Below are 20,570 nucleotides of genomic sequence, written 5' to 3' on the forward strand. Positions count from 1 at the left end.
CATCCCTTTTCTGGTAGATTGTCTAGAGGTCCAAGCCCCTCCTAGGTGGTCATCTGGGTCTATAGGGGGCAGGGTAGCCCCTGCCTATAGGGGCCGGGAAAACCCCCATCCATGGCAGGCTCTGGGTAAGGACCGCTGGGATTGCGGTTGTTTTGAAGAGACAAAAAAAAAAATAAAAAACCACCCCCCCAGCTAGAGGTGCGTTTCTAACCAGCTAGTTTCGCTTCTGTACGAACGCTTGCTTTTTCGCGCATGCGCGGGCTAACTGGCCAGTTCTGCTTCTGTAAGATTGCTTTGTCAGCTTTCGCGCGGGTGTACGCGGGTCCTCCTGACCCAATCCACTGACGCCAGGTATACCTGTTCAAACTGTCAACCAATCAGCTCAGCCCTACCCGAAACTTGTTTGTACCTGTCTATAAAAATCCTGCACCGACCCAGCTCGAGACCTCTCGGCGTTATCGGCAACGAGCAGCGCAGAGGTCCAGGTTCGAACCTGCAATAAACGACCCTTGCTGATTGGCTTTGACTCATGTCTCTGGTGGTCTTTTAAGGTGGGGGTAATACTCTATTGGCATTTCAGTCTTTGTCTTGTCTTTTTGTTGTCTGTTGTGTTTGAAGGAACGGGGCAAGCAGAGTAAGGGGACTCTGATTTTTGTCTCTCCGTTCCTCCTCATAAATGTGGGGCTTCTCCCTCACTCATTTCGTGTGTTAAGGGCTGTAACTGGAGCCAACTGGGGTTAGTCTAATTTGAGACAGAAACTTGAAGGAATATTCCCAAGCAGCTGCTGAAACAAACTTTGTTTACAGGACATTCCTTGCCTTCTCTGGCCCGATGTGGACTGCATAGCCCCTCCCCCTTGCTGGTGGGGAAAGCATGGCATCTGCTCCTCTCTTAGAGCAGATGAGCTCTAGAACTGGGAACCCTTTCTCTGCCTTCTGGTGGCACTTTGTTCTGTTCTTCACTGTTGGGAAACAAGAAGAGCGCCCCCTGGACCTAACACCCCCACTCTGGATCTTCCCACCTGGGTCTCAGGTAAACATTCAAAGTGGAGTTGGCCCAGGTGGAATGTAAATCAGTATTTGAACTAACTTAAGTTTGTTGGGTTAATTAGGATGAACATGTCTTTTGAGTTAACAGTAGTAAATGTGAAATTTCAGAGTTTTTACTTAAGGTCAAACAAGCTGTGTTATTTGTTAAAATCTGTGTTAAAATCTGTTGAAATCTGTTAGCAAAGAGATGACTAAACTGATGGTTCATTGTCTGTCTCAAAATTTTAATGGGTAACTGTTAAAGTAGCTTTCAAAGTCTTTGCTAACCTGAAACCTTAAACCAAATGGGAAAAATGCTAGAGCGCTGGTTGCTGGAACTAGGTTTGTGCTTTTGAAATCTGTTGGTAAACATCTTTCGTGCTTAACTGAATTCTGTTGTAATAGCCCTGGGGCCACTGTCTGAGCTAGATCCATTTATAAAGAATGGAAGGGGAGACTGATCGCCTCTCATTAGCCAGGGATACCCAAAGGGGAGGGTGTCCAACCTGTTTGAATCTGGAGTGCCTGACTATGTGGATGTGTCTGTGTGGCTCCACTGCTTCGGCTATGGAGTCTGAGTGAGCTGCACCCTGAGTTTCGCAGGGCGTCATATGGCATAACGGTCATCTACTCCACAGAGTAGCCTGATCCGGGACTTATATGGACAGACCTTAACTAAGATGCTCCTAAGTTCCCATGAGGGATGCGAGCAGGACAACATCTGAAAGATCCCTCTCCCTTTATCTGTGACATCATTTACGATGGGAGGGAAACCCTGAAAACTCACTATCTTAGGAAGAAAAAAGAAGAAAGACACTGTTATAGAAAAGTAGGTTTTCTCTGTTTAAAAGGGCAAAGTTTTCTTAGGTTAATTGATCTGTTTAAAAAAAAAAAAAAAGTTTTCTTATGTTAATTGATCTGTTTAAAGAAAAAAAAAAAAAGGCAAATGGTCTTCTCTTTGCCTGCCCAGAGTTGTAAATGAGGTCTATTGACTCATAAGGCTTTTCCTAGATATGCAAAGATACTCAGGGAGTACTGCTAAACCAAGGATAAACTTTGTGTTACATTTGGGTAACTGCCCTAAAGGAAATTCGTATGGGAGAGGTTCAGGACAAATACAGGTCTTAGATATGTTAAAATCCTGGGAACTGAAATGGGAAGAATTTACAGAAGTTAAGGGTTACTTTCGGACTCAACCAGAATTAGTAACAAGGGACTAGATTAACTGAAAGATTGTAATGTTGTGTCTCTTAATGTTTTAAACATGACTGGTTCTGTAATGTTTGCTCTTCCAGACTAAGGAAACTTTTTCCTAAGTTATCTGTAACTTACAGAGATGTAAAAGTACTCATCTGTAAACAAATCAAGGCATTCAACTTTTCTTTCTATCTGAACCCTCAAACCAAAAGGTCTTAGTAAGTATTCTTTCTTTCATGGCAATCAGTCATTTGTACAAGTTCAATAAGAATCTGTTCTCCTTGTAACAGGACACCATTGGGAACTGGTTATTTTACCAAGGCTTTGACTGGAATGTCATATTTGAAAAGACTCAGATATGACCAGACAGTTTAAAGGAACTAAGGTTGACTTTATGAAACCTGGAGCCGTAAAGCCCTTTGGAACTGTTGGCTTGATACCTTGCTTGCAGAGTTCCCAGCAGCCTTACTAGGTGAGTAAAGAATCACTCCCTAGCAAGGACAGGACCTCAGGAAGAAGAATTCACCCAAATCGACAGGTATTGCAGGCATGTCTGATGGCAAGTACATGGCTTGGCTTCTGGCCCGGAGAGGCTACTAAAAAGTTCAACCTAGAGATTCCTTATAAGAAGTTCCAGCAAAGCAGATTCCAAAAGACCTATATGATTACTTACTGTTCTTGCTGAGCTTATGTAAATATTTAGGCCAAGTTTGTTAAAACTGGACTTGTTTTTCAAGTGAATTAGTCCTGATTTGGCTATCTCTGGAAATGAGGGTTATTTTAGAGAGAAAAATTAGTTTTAATAACACACCTTTATGGATGTTAAATTCTAGATTTCGTTGTCTTTAAATGTTTGTTTACCTAAGCTAGGCAACTTGAGGTAAACTTCGGAGAAGTTGCACGATAACTCTCGTAGACGATCTTGCTTTTGCCAGTTGGTCAGCCCCAGATATAAGGAGGAAACTTCAGAAAATTGAAGGATTTGAAAGGAAGAATCTGATTGAGTTAGTGGGAATAGTGGAAATTGCCGCTGAGGACTATGGGTCATGCTTGCGGGGGAACAAGAACTCTCTCACAGACTCTGCAGGAAAAAGGGTATCAGGTGTCAGCAATGAAAGCACAGCTTTGTCAGCGCCATGCCACTTATTTAGGCTTTGATCTCCACAAGGGAGTTTCTTGGGACGGTGGGCTACTACAGACTGTGGATACCACAGTTCACGGAGATGGAGTGACCTCTCTACGAACTGGCTAAGGGAGTACTCACTATGGTAGAGTGGACAGCTAAGGCAGAAGGAGCATTTCAGGAATTACAAACAGCCTTACTGAGTGCCCCAGCACTGGCCATCCCAGATGTTACCAAGCCCTTCCACTTGTATGTGGATGAAAAGGCTGGGGTAGCCAAGGGAGTTTGACTCAGACTCTGGGGCCTTGGCAAAGGCCAGTAGCCTATCTTAGCAAAAACTAGATCCAGTAGCGACTGGGTTCTCCCCTTGCCTCTGCATAATTGCTGCCACGGCCCTCCTGGTCAAGGATGCAAGCAAATTGACTCTGGGTCAAAATCTCATCTTGACCACCACCCACACTATCGAGGGCCTTCTCTGGACTCCACCAGACCGGTCAATGACAAACGCCCGAGTGACAGGGTATCATCAGGCCCTCCTCCTCAACGAACCGAAAGTGACTTTCCGGCCCCCGGGGGTGCTAAATCCAGCCACGTTGCTGCCAGAGGAGCTGACTGAGCACCCACATGACTGTGGGAAGGTCCTAACCCGGGTCGCAGGAATAAGGCCGGATCTCAGACACTCCCCTCCTGAATGCGAAGATGACTCTGTTAACAGATGGGAGTAGCTACATGGTCGATGGAAAGACGTAGGTGGGGCCTGCGGTGGTTTCCCCTGAGCAGGATCTCTGGATGACAGTCCTGCCACAAGGAACTTCAGTGAAAAAAGCAGAGCTGATTGCACTCACCAAGGCACTACGGATGGCCAAGGGTAAGACCGCCCACATCTATATGGATGGTAGGCTAGGTAGAGGCTTTTTCTGCCAAACATGAGATGTCAGGAGTGGTAGCCAGAAAGCTACTAAAAGAAATAATTCCTAGGTTTGGGCTACCTCTTGCGATTGGGTCAGACAATGGCCCTGCATTTGTGAGTTCAGTCTCACAGGCATTGGCCAAAGCCATGGACACTAATTGGAAACTACACTGTGTCTACCGGCCCCAGAATTCCGGGCAAGGAGAGACAATGAACCACACTCTCAAAGAGACCTTGGCAGAGCTAATTCTGGAGACTGGTTGTGGATGGGTGGATCTCCTTCCTTTTGTTCTCCTCAGGGTGCGACGTACACCCTGCTTAAACAAGGTGACCCCATTTGAAATAATGTTTAGGAAACACCCCCCTGCTCTGCCCTTGGCTACAAGAGGTTGTGCTAGCAGAAATGACTGATCAGTCTGTACTCCAGTCACTGCAGGCATTGCAGTCTGTCTTGGAAGGAGCCACATCCTCGCCAAGCCCGGGATTTGGTTTGGATGCGCAGCCGCCAAGTGGGAGGCTTGGAGCCTCGCTGGAAGAGACCGTTTGCTGTCTTCCCCACTACCCCACGGCGGTGAAAGTAGAAGGCATGGGGGCCTGGATTCATGCGGGTCACCTCAAACGAGCCAAGGATAAGGACGCCCCCAGCAGTGGATGCCGCTGCCGATGGACCCTGCCAATCATGGACTAAAGCTAAGACTTGGAAACAATGAGTTCATTGAGTTCATTGTTGCTCCTATTGTTAATTTATAGGTGGGAAATATAGACAATAAGGGCTTAATATACTATTTCTAAAAGAGGGGGCTCTGCGTAGCCCTAGGAGAGAAATGCTGTTTCTGGGTAAATCACTCTGGAATCATTACAACAGTCTGGCAGCCGTTAAAAAGGGACATCAACTGGCTGAAAAGTCAAAGATTTGACTAATCTCCAAAGAAAAGGGGGGGATGTAAGGGCCTATTCAGCCAGAGCGGCCCCACCCCGGTTGAACTGCCATTTTGTTGTAAAACTTAAATTGACTCTGCTCCCCCCCACCCCCCACCAACAAGGGTAACTTACTTAAAAACAAGTCCCAGAAACCAGTCCCAGGTAACAAACTCCCAAGTACAAGGGTTGGTCAAGCCAGGTGGAGGTATTCAATCCGTGGGGGGCACATACTGTCTCCTAGCCACCAAGGTGATGGGCTAGTTTCCATGGCTACTGTGGGGTGAATTGTAATTCATTTAGCCACCTGTGTGTGGCCAGGCCCAACCACACGTCTTTTGCTCTATAAAAGTGAAATGCCAACTGAATATTACCCCCACCTTAAAAGACCACCAGCGATGTGAGTCAAACGGCGCTTTTGCTTTGTCCTCAGCCAGCCTCCTGCTCCTTCAAAAGTTAGTCTGGAAAGCAGGGAGGGGTCGTCCTCTCTGTAAGGGGTGGCAGCGACCGGTGTATTTGACAGTTGGTTTGATTCTTGATGCTTGGTGTGAAATAAAGCTTTGCTAGACTTTTGCTTTGTATCAGTCTTGCTTCTTTAATCATGAATCCATTATTGGGGTACCCAATTTTGGGGGGACCCAACATGGTTCAGATTCCGTCAGCCAGTGATGATGGCAGAGAAGGACCTTTAGTGGTACTAAATGGAAAAATAAAAACCACACTAGAAGACATTGTTGTTTCGTGTGACTTTATATATCAGCTAAATGTCACTAACAAACATTTGTGATTTTGGCTACACTAAATTTGGGCCACTGTCACAAAACATAGCTCAACAGCACTGAAAAGAGGTCACTGTGACTGTCTTCAGAAAGCAAATGTGAAAATCCCCCAGATTAAAGCAAGTGTCCTTTGTCTGCTGATAAGGTACAGGGTGTTCAAATAGCCTGTTTTGGTCCCTGGGATATTTCGATCAATCTTATCAAAGCATTTTAAATTCCAGACGCTTCTATCCCCTGCTTTCCATCAGCTTCCCAACCTGCTATTTCCCATAATGGTTTTAGGGGACATTTGGTCCACAAACCACAAGAATCTTTGAGCCTCAGAATCTAGACCTTGTTGAACTGGTTTGATTAGGAGGTCTGCAATTACTTCCCAGATAGGATTTTGCGCTTTTCATGTCATAGATTCTTAAACTGGGGAGCAATGAAGCTAGAGCTCTAATGGGAGCTTGGAGCCTCCACTCCAAGCACCCCTCCCACCTCCAGACACTGCTGGCCTTCCTTCCCTGTGCTGTCACTTGGCCACCACATGGTTACAAGGGGGAAACTTGGCTCCCCTCACCTCCCCCCTCCATCTCATCCCTTGGACATGATTTCAAACCGCTCCTATCTAGTATCAGAAAACAGGGAGGAGGTTTCCAAAGACATCTTCTGGGGCTATCTAATAGCTTTACTGAATGACAAAGGAAAAAAGAAATCCTGAGGTACAAAAATAAAACTCATCAGCATCATCCGACTTCACAGCAAAAGAGCTTCTCTTTCCCTATTCATTATTAATGAAGTAAAAAAAGAGCCTGAAGTTTTGATCCAGGAAGCACCAAGGGTAAATGTGGTAAACCATCTTGGTCTCTCAGGCTCAGGGTAGACACCTTCCACGACAGGCAGCTCAGGGTGTGAGCATCTGGCTGGCCACCCAGGTGTGGGCTAGCTGTGGGCACAGGCAGGGGCGCGGGGCCAAGCCTGATGCGGGAGGATGGCAGCTCACCGAACATTTTCCAAGGCAGAATTCCCAGTCAAGAACCACAGACAGATGCACACAGATGTAGACTTTTCTGGGATATAATTGTTACTGTCTTCCTCCTCTCAACCTGATGAGCACTTCTATTCTCCTGGAACACTGAATTAAACTGTTTATCTTTATCCTGTGAGCTCACATCATTTGAATGACAATTACAGTCATTGGCATTAATCGGTTCACTGAACTGAGATCTTTCTTCATGAGGGTTGAGAATAGAAAGCATGGTGGGCATTCAAGTTTATTTCAGCTGACGTGTCTTGTTTTTAGCTTTCCATTCTTTTTCTCTGAGTCAGATAGCAAAAAAGGTTGGTTTTCTTTTTAGAATTAATTTTAAAAATCTAATATTAAATGAACAGTCAGTGAAATCCTAAGCCCAGAAAAGGAAATCTAGTGATGGCTCCTCAACTGGCTCGTGATAGAGTCGCATGAGCTAAAATTGGAGCCTGACATATATATGAGACATGAACACATAATTTATGTGCACAGATAATTGTTCCAAACACGGCATCTCTATTCAGAGAGGATTCCCCCAGTCCCTCCTCGGTAGGTCTTGACTAACCTGGATGAGGAGACATTGGCTAAGCTTCCCCCATTCTGCTGTTCTTAACTGATGACCAGCAGTTATTGGGATGGCCTGCTGATACCGAGTTAAAATCTAGCCGTAGAATAGAGTTTTCCTGAGTGAAGTTGAGAGTCTAAAGGAGGTGCTTATTCACAAGCTTGACATAATCAGCCCCAAAGATTTAACGAGGCAGAGACTTAACCTCGTTCCACATAGGGTCAGCCCATTCTTTCAGAGCTGGCCGTGCAAAGACCATGCTTCTTTTTCTCGGTTTTGATACTGTCTAAAATTGACTTGGGGGCCAAGACAGTGTAATTTCAGGGATCATAACCTAAGTGGTATTATCTGTATTCCCACAAATCTCTCTAGAAAAACAATATTTTACATATGCTGTAAAAGGAAACACTTGAGGAGTTTCATTGGTTATAAAATACAAGAAAGGTGCATTTGGGGCAAAAATTCTTTTCAAACTCTGTTTGTCCTGCATCTTCATTGCACCCGTGGTCTTCCTAGCGATGGTCTTGTCACATCCCAGGATTAAATGTGCACGAATCCGACTAAAGGGTGGGGGCCCAGGCACACTACTCTGAGCAAATCAACAGTGTGGATGGGTGCACTGCATGGACCACCTGGAAGCCATGCAGAAGAGCAAGGGTAGCTTTGGTTGTATGTGTAGAAGAGTAGTCACCTTGGCTCTGTTTCCAGCAGCAGGAGATGATCTGGGGCTAGAGCTACTTCTATTCTCCAGGGACCCCCCATCTGGCCCTTCACTTGCTCACCTGCCCTTCCCTTGCTCACGAGCCCACTGGGATATAAAAGGTCTCTGAATTAGTCACTGGCCAGTTCACCTCATTATCAACACCTTCTTTCAGGAAAGCCTGTCTTAGACTAATGAAGGAGACTAGAAGTTCTGGATGCTAGGACCAGTCAATAATTGAGAATAAGATTCTCCTTAGATACTTTGTCACTGAGATGGGAGCAAAAAGCTTTGCCAGATACAATGACTTAAGAGGAAAGGAAAAGTGTAAAAAATAAAAATAGCTACTACAGATAGGAAGGACCACGAAGAGCAAACTGCATTCTTTGTCCTAGTATATGATCCTTGTCTCCCCTCAGCTGGAGCGCCGGGCTTCCCAACCTTGCCAGCCAAGTGTGAACTCAGAAACGTTTCCCAGGAAGTCTTCGTTTCTCAGGTATGAACGCTTTCAGTTTTGTCTCAGAACTTCACAATGCCAAGGTGAGTTCTGGGGCTGGTGACACTGTGTGCTTATGACTAGAACCTTCTCTTTTGTCACGGCACCCACTCAGCACGCCCCACCCCCAGCTCCAGCCCACTCCATCATCTCAAAGCAGTCCACTAGAACCAGATATACTGTGTGTCTCTTTAGCAATGTGAAGATTTACAAACTCATGGCAGAATGTATAGGAATGGAAGAGTCTGGAACTCTGAGGTAGAGTTGGCTTCTAAGTGAGAATGGAAGAAAATACTCACTTGAGAGGATTTACCTTCTTTGGGCTTTAAGAAGAACCTAAAGCATTAACCCTTCAGTGATTTACCTGTATTGCCCGCAGGTGAAATTAGATACCAGTAAACTAGGACATTTTGGGGAGAGGATGATGATTGCAGCCTAGCCTAGTAGCATCGTACCTACAACTAGAGTTATCACTAATCTGGAATTCTAGAGGTAGGGAACTCAGCCTTAAGCTGGGCGCTTTGAGTCAGACCTGTGCCCAGGGTGTGGGAGAGCAGCGAGTTAGGACCCTCAGCCAGAAACTCTGATGAAAGGCAGCGCCATCACCAGGCACTACAGCTATGCTGGGAGGGCATGGATAATCTGTTCACCAAACTCTCCACCTGCTCCAGCTCCTCACCTCACCAACCCTTCCCCTCCCCCAACCTATAACAGTTGGAATTATACAGCCTGGAATTCAGCTATGAGAGATTCACTTTTTGGTATACTGATGAAGGAAAGATTTTCAGGGTTCTTTGGGAGTGCACTCTGGACCCAAATCATTACTGGTTAAGTATTTCCCCTCCTAGTCTTCTATGGGAAGACCTCTGTTCATACTGCTCTGTTCCCTTTGCTTGGACTATTAAGAAAAGAAAAGAAAAAAAGAAAAGAAAAGAAAAGAAAAGAAAAGAAAAGAAAAGAAAAGAAAAGAAAAGAAAAGAAAAGAAAAGAAAAGAAAAGAAAAGAAAAGAAAAGAAAAGAAAAGAAAAGAAAAGAAAAGAAAAGAAAAGAAAAGAAAAGAAAAGAAAAGAAAAGAAAAGAAAAGAAAAGAAAAGAAAAGAAAAGAAAAGAAAAGAAAAGAAAAGAAAAGAAAAGAAAAGAAAAGAAAAGAAAAGAAAAGAAAAGAAAAGAAAAGAAAAGAAAAGAAAAGAAAAGAAAAGAAAAGAAAAGAAAAGAAAAGAAAAGAAAAGAAAAGAAAAGAAAAGAAAAGAAAAGAAAAGAAAAGAAAAGAAAAGAAAAGAAAAGAAAAGAAAAGAAAAGAAAAGAAAAGAAAAGAAAAGAAAAGAAAAGAAAAGAAAAGAAAAGAAAAGAAAAGAAAAGAAAAGAAAAGAAAAGAAAAGAAAAGAAAAGAAAAGAAAAGAAAAGAAAAGAAAAGAAAAGAAAAGAAAAGAAAAGAAAAGAAAAGAAAAGAAAAGAAAAGAAAAGAAAAGAAAAGAAAAGAAAAGAAAAGAAAAAGAAAGAAAGAAAGAAAGAAAAAAAGGGGGGATCCAGAAGCAGAATTATGATAAGGTAGAGTCAAGATCACTTTTCATGTGATAGGGCAGATCTGCAAAAGCTCTGGATTAAAAAGCTGGAGAAGGAGGAGAGGAGAAAAGAGAATGTGGGGGAATCAGCTGGGGAGAAAATCCTTAAGACCAGTTTTTAGACACTGGGTTGTTTCCTGCTACCCATCTTTGCCACCTTATTTAAGATTTCTGGAGAGACAGTGTTTTTCCATGGCTTTCTTGTTGGGTTTTTGTTTTATATAAATGTTAAGGTCAGAGCCCAGATTTACCTTGTGTCTATCCACATCGTAGCACATCAGAGCAAGGTTTTGCTGAGATGGGCTGAGGCATGTGCAAAGGGACCAAGGGTGCCAGAGGGAGGGTGTGTGGCAAGGCACCCCTGACACATTGCCTCTCCTCAGTTGGGCCCCGGGCTAGCCCTACAGAGCTCCTTGTTCTTGGCCTTCCCCATGCCCTTGCTGCACCAAAGGAGGATCCAGGCAGCTGCCACCAGGGAGTGGAGCGGTGGCAGCTGGGAGGCTGGGCCGGAGTCCAATGGCTTCTGGCTGCCAGCACTCTGGATCTGCCTACCCTCTCCACACACTTGCTCCTCATTAGGGCGTCAAGGGCAAACCTGAGCCCTCCTCGGTCCCCTCCAATGTCTCCCAATCCCATCAACATCCCAAGGATGACCTTGTGGCACTATTCCCACACAGAGGCCCATTGCCCACTTCTCCCTTGACACCAGCCTCTGGCCAAATGCTCTTCCAGACTCGGCCTGTAAGGAACGGGCCCTGGAAACTTGGGTAGAGGAAGCTGGCACTCGATGGGAAATCTGGCTCCCTACAAAGAGACAGATCACTGGGGAATTCAGTGCCTCTGTGTGCTTTTAGAAACAGTTCCTGGCTTGACTGAGGAAGAGAAACTTTTGTGGAAAATGCCTGTCATTTATGTTCCTGGCAGAGGTGCTGGTGTTTTAAGGGCACAGATGAAGCTCTGACTGCTCACTCTACAAACACAGACAGCAACTCTGTCAGGACACTGGCTGGGGCGGGTGCCAGCTAGCTGACTAACATGGCAAGGCTCAAAGAGCAAAGGGTGATTTCTGAGCACTGGAGAGGTGAGGACATGCCCGCTTCCAACACCCTGATGCCACACCAACATTGTCATCTCCACCTTAAAGGTAAAGTAGTTCCTCCTGCCCAGAGTATCTAAGGGTACCTGGGAGACATGAACCTACATTTATCCCAGATGTTATGGGTTGAATCATGTACTTCCCAAAGGGATATGCTAAAGTCCTAACACCAGTACCTCAGAATCTGACCTCATATTTGGAAAAGCATCTTTGCAGATGTAATTAGTTAAGATGGAGTCGTACTGGAGTAGGTCAGGCTCTCAATCTAATGGGATGGTGTGCTTCTAGAAGAAGAGAGAGCCATGTAGAGACACAGAGACACAAGGGAGGGGATGGCTCTGGGTTGGGCAGGGGCACACTGTGGAGGGATGAAGCTGCAAGCCAGTGAAGGCCAAGGACTGATGCAAATCACCAGGAGCTAGAGGGCAAGTAATGATTCTCCTCCAAAGCCGCAGAGAGAGTGTGGACCTGCTGACACCTCCATTTCAGACCTCCAGACCTCAAGAACTCTAAGAAATAAGTTTCTGTTGTGGAAAGCCACTCAGTTTTGGTACTTGGTTATAGCAGCCCAAGAAAATGAGTAGACCACAAGGTTGGCTTGGTGTTACCTTGAGCTAGCCAGCCTTCAGAGGTTGGCTAATGGAGATCACAAGCAAATGCCCTGTTAAGAGCACCAGGGAAGAAGCATATAGCACAGCAAACTATTTTTGTTGTTTTCTCTCTGAAAATGCTTCTCTTTCATGGTCCTTGGAAGGATCTGTAAGCCATCTTTCACATCGAACAGACCAAAGTGTCCCTGGTTGTCACCTCATCCAATAATAAATGTGCTAACTCCTAGAGCCTTTGCCTGTGATTGAGACTTGGCAGATAAGACAACAGTCCTTGGGAATAAAAGTTCATCCATGTCTATTTGGTCTCAGTAAGGAAAATCTGAATCACTCTAGAAGAAAATACCCCAGTCACCTGGTTGGGCCTAACAGCCTAGGAGGCTGGTCACACCATCCTTGGGATTTTAGCCACTTGCCTCTGATTAGAGTCTGGGACTAAATGAATATAACCTCAGCTTTCAGCCATGGCAGAGTGTGACCTGGGAGACCTGGAGCTGTCTATAAAGAAAGTCGATCTGGCATCAGTTTGGGGATTAAACGGAAGGGAAATTTGGCAGGAGAGGCTGGCTGGGCGGATGGTGTAATCCAGGCATGATAAAGCCACTACTTGAGCCAAAACAGGGTGGTGAAGGTTAAGTGGACAGGGTAGCTTTCAGGGAAAGAAGCAACTTGAACGTGAGGAAAACAAGAAAGTTTCTAAAGACTGTGGCAAATGTCTGTGTGTGGGAACGGACTAGGAAGGGAATTCACCTGATTTCCCCCAGAGAAGAAAGGGTTTATTCGACTGATTTTAAAACACTTCAATTTGAAGGAGTATCCCAGGCATCTCATAAAATCAAATATTATATAAAAAAGGAGGATTAAGAATTAAAGAACAGAGATTATATAAAAGAGACAAAGGGATAGATGTTACAAGTATGTGCGTAAAAGTGAGTGTTCCAACTGGATGCCAAGGCAAAAAGAAATTATCCAAATAGTTCTCCGTGTGTACAACATACAAACTCATCTACAGACTTTTCCTAGAAGTGAGCGAGAACATTTTTTTTTGTACCATTAATCTATATTCTTTTTATGAAGAAATGATCATTACATACTTCCTGTGGGTGTGCCATTTCTTTAAAACTCACTGGGCTGAAATGAGGCTCAGTTTAAAGTTTGCAAATGGGCTCCCTAATTCCTAGGATTATTATCCTATCCTTAAGAAGTACGTTTGTGCTAAGGAGCCCCCACTAAAAATATGCCTGATTTCATAATAAATACACTCTCCCTTACTACTGTAGGTCTTAGAGCCACAAACAGAGCACTGGGTGGTGACTGAAAGACAATCAGTTTTGACACAGCAAGAAACTAAGAGGATACCTTTAATCCTTCACAGGTGTAATTATCTCCTAAAAATCCCAGGAGTACAGACGTTTCCCTGCTATTATTAGATTTCTTTCATTTTGGGATGAGTATGCGCTGAAAGTCATTCACTGAAAACGACTGGTTTCTCTATCATGTGCTTGAAATCTGAGCTCTGCGATGATTAATGCGGTCCTTGAGCTAGGTGAGGCCTCGCTTTGGCTCTCCCTGAGTGCCAAGTGTCGTTCTCAATGAACTGGCCTGTTGTCCCTTTTCTACTTTTGTGTGTGTTCCCAGAAAACAGTAGGACTCTTCTTGTGGACAGCTGAGATTCCTTCAAGTTCAAGAGTGTGTTCCATTGACTGTTTTTTCCATCAGCGGTTTCAAATGTTCTTAGTGGTGTTTCTTCTGTAACAGCATAACCAAAGACTGGAAGGCTGCCCAAGTACCTGATCAAAACAAGCCTTCTCACCACGTCACTGGACTTCATGTGTCGCCCGCCACTCCCCTCCCCGACTTGTTCTTTGTGGCTTATGTTGTCATGTTTTCCAGAACCAACTGTTTCAACGATGGACAAAAGGACCGGCTTGCAGGTTCAACAGGATTAACAGAATTCAAGATGCACAGCTTATACACACACAAAGGGTGGAACATTAATGCGGTCTCTCACTCTCCACACATGCACACAGACTTATTAGCAAAGAAATATGGTGGACTGAAGACTTAAACAAATGACCGACTAAATGTTTATACGGGAAAAGACCTAGTCTAATATTTAGTGGATAATGTTAATAATTGTTGCACACTTCTGTAATTGTTGCACACTTCTGTAAGCCCAGCATTGCTGACACTTTATGGCCATTACCTACAGTGTCCTAACTGACCCTGCTAGGTGACTGTTATTGGGTTCCTTGTGCCAGTGAGGAAAGGGAGGCTTTAGAAGGTTAGGTGACTGCCCAAGACTATTCATCTACAAGTATTAAAGCAAGAATGCGACCTTGCATCTGTATTGTTCCTAGGCTATTCTTACTCTCTATTCTACCAAGGAATACTGACAGGAGTCATCTAAATACAAAATAAATGACTTCCATAATGCATGTATATGTTAACAATGTTCACTATAGCCACTTCTGAATTAACTACAGTATAATCACTGAGGCTTCTCTTCTCCTGGGCAAAAGTCCAGTGAGACTTGCTAAATTCCCAGCCCAAGCCAGTGCTTTCCCACCAAAATGCTCTGCAGCGTGGTGAGCCTGCTTCTTCCTCTTCTTTTCTTCTTCCCCAGGCACAGCAGCAGCAGAATTCAGCCCCGCTGGCCATCCCTCTATTTCTCTTGGGTTTCGCAAATGAGAACGGCCCGCTCACTGACCTACAGAATCCTCAGCCTTGGAAAATCTCACCCCCGACCTTGCAGGTAACCGGCTCTCCGCACACTCAAGCAACTGGCATTTCTCGGGGAGTAGCAGGAAACATAGATAAGAATATAGACGAGCTGACCTAGGACATTAGAGGCCAACACTGCCTCTCTTTAGTGGTTTCATGAGATGATCAGCAAAACTGCCCTCTACTCCCAGGATGGCTGCAACTCACTGTATAAATGATCAGTCCGCTCCACCGAGATCTTTCCACAGGACTGGAACCTCTACTGTCCTTCTTTCTTCCCTATTCTTCCCTTCTTTTCCATTTCTATTCCTTGTCTCTTCCTTTTTTTTTTTTTTTTTTAAATGAACCTCAGGTGCAGAGGAATGCCTTAATCGTAAGTCTCAGTTTATGATACACTGTCCTCATGAAACCACACAAACACTCTTTCTTGTTTCATATAAATATCCTTCTCCCTCTTTCCTTCTGATCTCCACTCCTTCCTCCTCGGGTCCCCCACGCTCATGTGCCTGGTTTGCATTACTTGTGTACATGTTTGTGGCAGACACTACTTCTTGTCCCCCTTACACACTAACAGAATTTGTAGTGGGGTCTTAGGATGACACCACTTAATTTTGGCAATGGGACATGAGCAAAAGTGATGTGCCAACTTCTAGGTTGCCCTACAGGCAGAAACAGTAATTCTCATTCCTCTTCTTCCTCCCCACAGCCCCGATTGTGAGGCTGCTTGAGGAGATGAAGCAGCCTCAGAGGACCCAGACTTAAAAGCCATGGATGGACGTGGGAAAGCTGAAGGATAGAAGGAGTTCACTCCTTGGTCATTGTGACCCAGAGTACTCCAGTGGGCTGCCCACCTGAACTTTTATAGGAGAAAACAAATCTATTTAGTTTTATCTATGATCATTTGGAGTGCTTCTGTTACAGCCATTGATCTAATTTCCTAAAGAAAGAGAGCATCTTTTGAAGTATTCAGGGCCACTTACTGTGTCTGCATGTGTTTCACATTGTGGACAGTATTATTCTCTTTCTCTGGCTTTGGTTTTTCACTCAGCATTATTTTTTAAAAATCTATCCTTCCACCATAAGCACATCTAGTTCCTGCTTCTAAGTGCCAAAGAGTAGACCACCGTGGGCCTCTGCCATTTTCCCCACACACTTCCCCAGGGACAGACACATTCTCTCTACCACAAACAACACCATGACGATCTCCTTGGTGATATCCCCAGAAACTTTAAAGGACTTTCTCTTGGTCTGTGTTGAGAGAACCATCCCTGGTCACAGAGCAGTCTCACATTTGTTGCATTAAGTTCTGCCAAATCGCTTTCCAGAATGGCTTTTCCAGTCTGCACGTTCATTAGCAATGTCTGGGGACTCCTACTCCTCCACATCCCTGCCAATGCTTTATTTCAGGGTCTCATTTTTGCCACTCTCAAGTGACTTATTTTTATGCACCATTCTATGATTATTAGTGTTTATGTAACTGTTCATATACTTGTTAGCCTTTTGGGATTTTCCTTCTGTGAATTTCCTCTTTATACCCTTTTCCCACTTTGTGACATACTCTTGACATTAATTCATGTTGGTTTGAGTCACTTCTAGTCATCATCCTTCAAGGCAGGAATCCTTAGCACTGTATTCATTGAGACCCTAGAGCTATTTAGTATCAATTTCCACATCTGTCTGCAAGCCCTATCAATTCCCACAAGCTTGTGCCTCCCCCCTACTCCCACCACCCCGGGGTCCCTGACATTTCCAATGTCACTGAGCTGCCTGCAAACTGTCCTCAGCTTCTAGTAATTCTACTGGTGAGCCAACCCTCCCCATACTCCCCCTCACTCTAGATTTTAATCCCCAAACCGAAATACGACCCTCTTCCTTTTCCGTACTCTTCTGCTTTCTCTGCAGTTAAGTAGCAGCGGGGAACAGCCTGAGACTTGGATTGCGCAGCTAGAGGCTAACACATAAGACCAACATTTGCAGTCCGGCTGGGGTGGGGGATGGAGGGATGGAAGGTATAGGTGGGTAGGAGGAGGGTGGTAGGCCCTGCAAGGTGGGGTCTAAAGCTCTCCCCTCAAGCCGCCCTGCTGCTCCCCAGAATATGCTCCTCCTGATCCTGTTGGTGCCACAAGACCACCATCATCACAGAGGCCAAGGAGTGGAGCACAGTGCTGGAGCCGAAGCACGTCGCCGAGGGTATGCTTAAGTGTGCCAGGACACGCAGACACTCTACAAGGATCACCAGCTTCTGGATGGCGGCACGGCCCTGAAACAGTGTGGTTTCACCAGTGAGACTGGGTGGCCGCAGGACCCAGCTACTGTAAAGCTGCCCTTCCAGGGGGATGAACTTGACAGGCCTTGTGCCTGGAGCCCTACCCTAGTCGACCTGTGCTGCCCGTGCAATGACACCATAGGACTGAGGGAGCAGAGTGGAGGAACAGCCGTGCAGTAGCTGGCCCCTGGCCCACACCTAGAGCCCTCCTCCCCCAGTAATAGAGATTTGGGAGTCTGAGAAAAAAAATAAGTTCTCAACATTTGGAAATGGAAATTTGGGTAAAACTTTAAATGAGAAGCTACAGGGTCCCCCCGATTCTAAAGAGTGCAACTCTTCAGAGTACACGGGGGGAGTTTACAGAATTTTAAAACCAAGAGGCTTCCATTAGCTCTACTTCGTATTTGCAGCTTAGTTTTCACTGATCTTCTCACTGAAGGGCTATTCTGCCTCTGGATTTGTTAACACTTGCCTTTGGCTTAGCAAAGCCTACCGCCATTTGCAATAGGAGGCCACGGTAGTTGTACACGTTGGATTTTTTTTTTACAGCAACCTGGGAGAATGGCAGCCCACAAAAGCTAGTGCCAAAAATTTTATTCGGCCAAACAGAGAAAAAATATATATATTTTTAAACATATTGTCCTTGTTCTTTTTTTTTTTTTTTTTTTAAGATTTTATTATTTATTTGACAGAGAGAGATCACAAGTAGGCAGAGAAGCAGGCAGAGAGAGAGGGCGGGGGGAAGCAGGCTTCCTACTGAGCAGAGAGCCTGATGAGGCTCCATCCCAGGACCCTGAGATCATGACCTGAGCCCAAGGCAGAGGCTTAACCCATTGAGCCATCCAGGCGTCCTACAGAGAAAAATATTTTAAAAGAGACCCCCACCACACACACAAGTAACATACTAAGTGGGGAATAAAGCTGATTTCACTGTTGAAATAAAGAGAGGAAGGATATACCAGTGCTAGGGCCCCTGGTGTTAACCAGCGCCTTTTTGGTCATGATAGTTTCTTACCTGTTGCTCTTGGCTCTAATCACTGCTACACCACTCAGTCTGCTAGTTAATGCCCATAGTATCTTTGACCTTTTATTTTTCTGTCATTCTTGCTTGGGAAAACTCCAACCCAGAATGAACTCAGCCATGCTCCCTTTGTGCTCCCACAGAGAAGCCCTCTTGCCTAGCACCACACCATGGTGCCGACGGAAGCTCTGGACAAATCCGTGCTTTCCAGACACATCTGGGCTGCCTGGCCATGTTCCTTTGATCTGCAGCGCCATTTCCCCCAGCCCCCCAAGAGATTCTTAGAGACTTCCCTCTCTCTTTTATTTTGCTTAATTAAGTTCACTTCCTTCTTCACTCTAAACACATCCTAACCTCCAACTTGACAGAGGATAAAACCCAGGATAACTCCTTCAACTCTATGTCCTCCCTACTGCTCCTCAGGTATATCTCATCACTTCTTCAGCCTTGTGCAGGCAGTGTCCACTGGCTTCTCCTGCTACCTGCTTCTATCTGTGCTGATGACTCTCAGCTCAATCAGATCCAACGGCCTCATTTTATAAAAAATATTTTGCAAACCTCTTGCTCTTTACTACTGAGAAATGAATCTAACCTAAGACACATACTTACACTGTAACTACAAAATATAGGGGAAATTAAAAGATAGTAATGAACATCTCAATATGTAAAAGTTCCAGCTGAATACTGAATACTGAATACATAATTAGGTACACATAAGCTTGCACCTAACTGTAGAGTGAACATATGGTCGTTAGGCATGTGCAGACTGATACACATATTTGGTACTGGGACTCAAACGGGAAGGGCAAAAACACCATCCCCCAATGATCAACGCTTGCTAAAACTCTCAATAAAATACAGTATAATTTCCCCTCAATTAACACAGAATTGAATCTCTGGGAAAATTATATTACTGTTGCATAAAAATTCTTTTTTGTTTTTGTGAAACCCAGAATTTGGTGCCAGGCTCAGGTGATTCTGAACAGGTTTTTCACCTTCCCGTTTGGTGGGTCATTTGAAAGCTGCCCAGGATATAGAAACGTCCCCCCCTCTGTTGCCCGTCACAGAACATAACCTCCCAGGGCACTGCCCACTCAATGCCTTAGTCCCCCCTCAAATCATTGTGACCCATACAGCACCACACATTTCCAAAGTGGCTCTCGGGAAAGCTGCAACCCTGAGTGGAGAATTTCTGGTCTATGCCCTTGATCTCTCCCCCGGGACCCTGTCTTATTCTTACCCTTTCCATCCTACCTTCACCCTTACCTCCTCTACTTGTTTTCCCTCAATTCTATCTCATAATGAAGTAAAAACAAAACAGCGACTTTCCCCCCCAAACACTAGGTCGTCCTCTGGTGAGCACACAGTCTCCCTACTGACCCAGCTCACCAGCACAACAGCCCAGAGCCCGACCCACTGGGAGCTCTCTGTGGCCCTTCTACACCAAAGGAATTGGTCTTGTCTGGATGACATGGGAATTCCTCCTTCCTGGTTTCTGAGGGGCTGTTGGCTATCATGTGTTCACTTTGATTTTCCTGGACAGACCATCTCTTAAGTGAACACCTCCATCAGTCTCATCTCACCAGTGTCACGGATCCAACTGGAGGCCATCACATCACCACTGTGCAATCAGAAACCAGGGGGCCTGCCCGACCTGCAGCCCCCAACACTGGGCCAGCCATGAAATTCTGTTGTTTCACCTTTCTTAACATTGAAACTGCTATTGAAACCTAGAGGTGGATGGAAAGTAAGATGGGCACACTAATGCTTCAGCAAGGCTTGACTTGAAGCTGAATGATTTTTTTTCTCTTCTTTGTTCCTAGAGCCTCCCCCTTCCCTTCAGTTGTTTTTCTACAGACTCCTTCGTTCCAGGAACCTGGTATGGATACTGACAGCTCGCAGGCCTCAATGTCTACTTAGTAATGAGACTAGGACAGCCAGTGCCAGTGCAGGTCAGGAGCCCACAGTGAAGACATCCCAGATGCAGCTGGCAACATGTACCAGACTCCTACTGGATAACAGAGATCCTGTATTTTCCTGTAAACCCCCTCAGCCTTTTACCCTGGGTGGGTCTACCTTTTTAGTGCTTTTTGGTTCTATCCAAATTTTCAACAATGAGCACTTATTCCTTTCTAAAAGTGTTTCATAGACACAAAAGGAAATCCTTGCATAATGCATGAATTTGGTGGTGGGGGTGGTGACGGCTGTGTGGAACACAGTTCACGCTCACTCCTTATTCCTTCCCGCCCCCCCTAGGAGAAGGAGTATACCTTATACAGAGCAGTTAAGCAGGAAAGGCCACCATAGCATTCAAATGTCCTCTGCTACCTCCCCCACCCATCCCTTTGTCTTTCTTTCATATGCTGAAAAGAACTATGTGGGCTGCCTGTGAAGAGGGCGCAGACAGGAAAATGATAGGGATTTTCCATGCATTTGAAAAACTGTGTGGGAATACGTTCTTTCAAATCACATGGAAAGCTATTTAAGAGGCCAGCCTATTGTGAATGGGGCATGAGGGGCGGATCTCTCAGGATGTTCATAGTGTGTAGAAATGAAATACTCCC

General features: G+C 45.1%; 1 protein-coding gene across 1 annotated transcript in view; it reads right to left on the minus strand.

Annotated features, from left to right (window-relative positions):
* Positions 1 to 5,592: 5,592 nt before the first annotated feature.
* The window catches only part of PDE4D (phosphodiesterase 4D), a 785,924-nt gene continuing 770,946 nt past the window's right edge, over positions 5,593 to 20,570 (minus strand). Inside the window, exon 8 of the transcript XR_009353968.1 lies at positions 5,593 to 5,621. The gene's annotated coding sequence lies outside the window, so the exon portion shown is untranslated. The remainder of the gene's footprint in view (positions 5,622 to 20,570) is intronic.

The sequence above is a fragment of the Mustela lutreola genome, chromosome 5 (assembly GCF_030435805.1).
Source record: "Mustela lutreola isolate mMusLut2 chromosome 5, mMusLut2.pri, whole genome shotgun sequence".
Taxonomy (NCBI): domain Eukaryota; kingdom Metazoa; phylum Chordata; class Mammalia; order Carnivora; family Mustelidae; genus Mustela; species Mustela lutreola.